Source organism: Sciurus vulgaris (genome assembly GCF_902686455.1).
Source record: "Sciurus vulgaris genome assembly, chromosome: 13".
Taxonomy (NCBI): Eukaryota; Metazoa; Chordata; class Mammalia; order Rodentia; family Sciuridae; genus Sciurus; species Sciurus vulgaris.
Genome location: NC_136474.1, coordinates 31,799,086 through 31,804,541, shown reverse-complemented (window position 1 = coordinate 31,804,541; position 5,456 = coordinate 31,799,086). Strand labels below are relative to the sequence as shown.

The 5,456-nt window shown below is 39.9% G+C and overlaps 1 pseudogene across 1 annotated transcript; it reads left to right on the top strand.

The window, feature by feature from the left end:
- Positions 1-2,949: 2,949 nt before the first annotated feature.
- Positions 2,950-3,607, top strand: LOC306642597 (annotated as a pseudogene). The gene has a single exon. The product of its transcript is annotated as an uncharacterized misc_RNA (transcript).
- The last annotated feature ends 1,849 nt before the right edge of the window (positions 3,608-5,456 follow it).

The following is a 5,456-nucleotide window of genomic DNA, read 5'->3' as shown; positions in this document are numbered from 1 at the left end:
CTGTGTCATTTCATTTAACACAATAACCTCATTTCCTTCCAGTTTCCTGGAAATGATAGGACTTCATTCTTCTTTATGGTCCAATAATAGTCTGTCATATATATGTATATTTATATATATATGAAGAAGCTATATGTACATGTAAATAAGATTGAAAATATTTACATATGTATATAAAGTATACATGTATATACATATATACATATATAAAGTATATATGCATACATAGACATTCACCTATATACATGTATATGTATACATATATACATGCTCACACACACACACACATATATGTAACCATATTTTTTCTCCATTCCCCTGCTGATGGACACCTAATTTGATTCTGTACCTTATCTACTGTGAACAGTGCCACAATCATCATAGGTATGCAGACATCTGTATAGGCAGACTTAATTTCACTTAGATAAACACTTAGATCATGGACAGCTGAGTCATAGGAAAGTTCTATTTTCAGTTTTTTGACAAGCCTCCAATCTATTCCCAAAGTAAATATAATAAATTACACTCCCACACTGTATATGTGTTCCTTTTTATCAATATCTTAGTCAGTATTCATTAATTTTGATATGACAGCTATTCTAACATGATTAAAATCAAATCTCATAATTTTGATTTGTGTTTTCTTGATGGTTAATGATATTGTGCATTTTTCATATGTTTATTGGTCATTTGTATTTCTTCGAGAAAGTGTTTATTCAGATCATTTTTCCACTTTATTGGTTAATTTGTTTTAAGTGGTTTTGAGTTTTTTATATATTCCATATGATGAGAAAAAATAATTGACAGTCTACACACAGCCCTTCTTGTGGGAGACATCTCATTCCTGGGGCCTTCCCAGAATCCACAAAGACCTCGTCTTCCAACTTCTCTGTGAAGACCCAAGTCAACTCATCCTCTCACATGATTCATGTCCCAACAACCCACGAACCTGTTCCTTCTCATGTGAACCAGCTCACATGAGGAAACTCTCCCTATCTCTCATCTTCTAGATTTTCCACTGCCTGGAGACCCTTTTCTCTAAGAATCAGCCACCTTGGGTTACACAACCAGCCAGGATGCAGCCCTTCTTTACCCTCCCCTGGACACAGATTAGGAACAACACCCCTGTGTGCAGCTAGGATGTTCTACACCTGAATCCTTACCTGACCCCAACAGCTTATTGGTTGATTTCATTTAATCTTTACATCACTAATTTCTTACACCAAGAGGAAAAACATTTGGTCAGTAGTTACTGTTAAACTGAAATTCCTGAGACCAAGGATATCTTTCTGTCCTTTCTACCCAAATGGACTTATAAATCTATGCAATCTTGATCAAAATCCAAGAAGGCTTTTTTTTTTTTTTTTTGGTAGAAATTAACAAGCTGATTGTAAAATGTATGTGGATCTTTAAATGACCTAGAATGGTCAAAACAATTTTTGTGGAAGTCCTAAGGATTTATATTACCTGATCTCAGTGATAAAAGGATAATGAAAGCTAGAGTAATCAGTTGTAGGATATCAGTATGAAGCCTGGCATACAGACCAGTGGAACTAAAGAGACAGCTCAGAAACAGATCCACATACAAATGGTCATCTGACTTTCAAAAAAGATTCTAAGATGATTTAATGGGAAATGAATGGTTTTTCAACAGACAATAGAAGTGACTATCCAATGGAAAAATAATGACCTACAAATTTCATCTCACATCCTGTGTAAGAGGTTGGATTGTGATCCGCCAAAATGGACATCTAAGTCATAGGCTCCAGCATCTGCGTGGATTTCAGGTCAGTCAATGTACAGAGGAGAGAAAATCCTTCAAGTTGAGCACACTCCTCAGGATAAAGGGGGCTCTGTTTGAATGGCTTAGAGATACTCTTCAAATCCTCCGTCCTTGAGGTCAGGAGACATTATTTTGTTATAATAATCTTTGGTAGTAGTGGATTCTGAGATGTAAGCAAGATATGTGATCTGCACATGTACAAAGCTAACTGTAATCTGTAACCTAGGTAACATGATATGACCCTGGAATAGATAATAAAATGGACTGGTTTCCAACGGAAGTCACTTTTCGCTCTTTCCTATCTTGTATGCTTGCCTCTTTATTAGCTCTCCCCTTAAGCCTTATAGCTGGACTCCAATTAACCTGTACAGGTATCTGTAAGAAAAGACCACGTGCTTGGTTAAGGCACTGTCACAAAGACAATGAAATGAAGGTGTTCAAATGACATTGTCCTGGGTTTGTTGGGCAATCTCTGTATTCAATGACAAGTGTCTTTACACAATGAGGGGCAAATACAGATGAGAGAGGAGAAACACAGGAGATGCCCAAGGAAAGAAGTAAGGGAAGCCTATGGTTATGCTTCCATATGCCCAGAATGCCTGCAGCCCAGCAGCTGAAAGAGGTTGAGAGGACTCTCCCTCAGAGTTGGATGAGGAAGCAGGGACCTGACAACACCTTGATTTAGGTTTTGGGCCATTGTAACTGTGAGATTGTAAATGTCTGTTATAAGGAGCCACCTTGTATGTGATCATGTGTTACAGCATCAGCAGAAAAATAACAGAACACACAAAAATTAATTCAAATGTCTGACAGGTCTAAGTTTAATCTAGGACAATAATCTAATCTAGAACTATAAAATTCACACAACAAAATAGGAAAAAGTCCTAATGAACTTGGTTGAGGTAGGAAGTGACTTGTGAGAGAAAAAAAATGAATGCTGTCCATGAGCAAAAATCAAAATAAATAAATATAAATTAGAATAATTTATTTTAAGAATACACCATAAGGGAGCAGCTGAGGAGAGTAGGAGGAGGTGGTGGCAGCTAGAAGTTGCTGCTCTTTAGTGTAATTGGCAACCCATCAGGAATCCTTTCTCAGACTCAAGTTAGAAGTGAGTAACTTCTAGGTAAGTGAGGCTGCCATTGCTGCTCTGAACTCCTGAAGGGATGAATGGATTTATCAGGAGTGAAAAAGAAGAGCTTGATAGGAGTCAAAAAAATAATAAAATGTCCAGCACTAGGGATCCCCCTCCTACCAAAATCAAGGACTGCTCTAAAGACAAAGGGACGACCACCAAGGATATGAGTGAAAAGGAACATGGCAGAGATAAGCCTTGGAAGAGTTTCAGTGCTTCCACTGGAAGCAGCAGCAGTACCAAGTCTCTGTGCAGTTCCACCTCCAGCTCAGGATCCAGCAGCAGCACAGTCTCCAGCATTGTCTCCAGCACCTTCTCTGCATCCAGGTGCTGGGAAAGCTCCAGCACATCCTGCTGCTCCCATTCCAGCAGCTCCTCTGGATCTCCCAGCCCTTCTGGGTGCAGACATGGCAGGAGTGGTGACCCTGCTCCAAAAGTCAAACTACCTCAAAGACAAAAAGAGAGGAATGGCAGAGCCCTTCCCCTAAACCCAAAGTGCATGTTGGAAGCCTCACCAGGAATGTGACCAAAAATAACAACATGGAGATATTTCCACCTTTGGAAAAGTTAAAATGATTTGACACGCCTGTAGAAAGGTTGCATCCTCATCTATCCAAAGGCTATGCATGGGTGGAGTTTGAGAATCAGATGAAGGTGACAAGCCACTGAAGCACATGGATGGAGGATAAATGGATGGCCAGGAAGTCACTGCTACTGCTGTGTTGGCCCCCTGGTCTAGGCCACCCACCATCCCAGTGATTTAGCCCTCCCAGGAGAATGCTGCTGCCACCTCCTATGTGGCATAGATCACCCCCACAGAGGAGTAGGAGGTCTGCTTTACAAGACACAGGTCCCCCATGAGGAGACAGTCCTGCTCTGCAGGACACTGCCATCACAGAAAGTGCTCCATTCTAACTGCTCCAGATAAACAAATCCACCAAAACTCATCTATACCTTATGTTCCACCCAGCTCAGTGCTATCGCTTTCCTAGCTAAAGGAGTGTTGGCAGGAAAGGACCCCTCATTTGGGCTGGCTTAAAAGGCAGCAGTCAAGGCCTTTCTTCTGCAGGCAGGTTCTGGCTGCAGAAGTGCTGATGGTTCAGGAATGTGCTCATTGAAGTGCCCTGCAGTTCTCTGGTTAGAAAACTCACCCATTACTGTCTTTCCAGTGGTAGAGCTCGCAGCGACCAGCAAGATACCAGGTGGCAGTGCGACCCAGACTCTTCACAGATGACTTGAGTCAGTCTGGCACTCTTGATGGCACCCTTTCTGTTGCTGAGCTATGTCCACAGGAAGGGGGGGCAAGCCCCATTCCTATTAAGCCTAGTCTTTTCCCTGTTCTTGAATACTCTTCCAAACTCTAGGGTTGCCACCCACCTGTTAGATGCTACAAATGTTTCTGTCTTTCTACACCTTCCCACGCACCCCTACCCCACATTTCCCTTATTCTCTGAAATTGGTGAGCATGTTTTGAGCCAGCTCTGCAAGATCATGACTGCCATCATGGTGGTCCTGCAGGATAACTTGGAGACATGTACTTAATTTTTTCTCTCTCTTATTGTATAGTCAGTAGTCTAAACTTTGTTTTGAGTTCTATTACATAGTAGCAGTTTAGATAAGGTTGGGTTTGTATTTTTTATGTAGTGATGAAAATGTACTGAATAAATCTAGTATGAGAATGCAAAATTAAAAAAAGGAATGTAAAAGGTAAGCCAGTAACTGGAGGAAACATCTCACAATACAGACACCTGACAGTGAACTCATATCTACATGTACAAAGCAAACTTACCATTTTGTAGAAACAAAAAATTCCAATTAAAAATTAGGTATATTATTTAAACAGACCTAAATTTAGGAGGGAACTTGGGACTGAACTCAGGGGCCCTTGAACATGGACCACATCCCCAGACCAATTTTGTATTTTATTTGAAGACAGGGTCTCACTGAGTTCATTAGTGTGCCTGGCTTTTGCTGATAGTGACTTTGAACTCATGATACTCCTGCCTCCTGAACTGCTGGCATTATAGCATATGCCACTGTGCCCAATTAAATAGACAAACAAATTTTAAAATAAAACAAATGAATGATCATTAAGCACATAATACCCACTCAGTCAATAAGGAAACACAAATGAATACCACAATAATAGATGTCCACGTATGGTACTTTTTAAAACAGATCAAATTAAAAATACCTCACAATACAGACTCATGATAAGAATACAGAGGAATAGAACTCTCACAGTCTGCTGAGGTAAAATGGTACAAATACTTTCTTAAACAGTTCAGCAATTTCTCTAAAATGTAAGCATGGAACTACCATATTATTCACTATCCTACTCCTAGATATTTACCATGGAGAAATGAAATTATGCATTTATACAAAGATGGGTATGTGGGTAATTATAACAGAGAATTAGATACCACTTTTGCTAAAAGCACTCTTTACCCAGGCCTTTCACAGCCCAAACAGTAACTTCAAGCAGGATAAAATTTGCCATCTCTGCTTTCAATTCAATTTTTATCATCTGAGACTTTG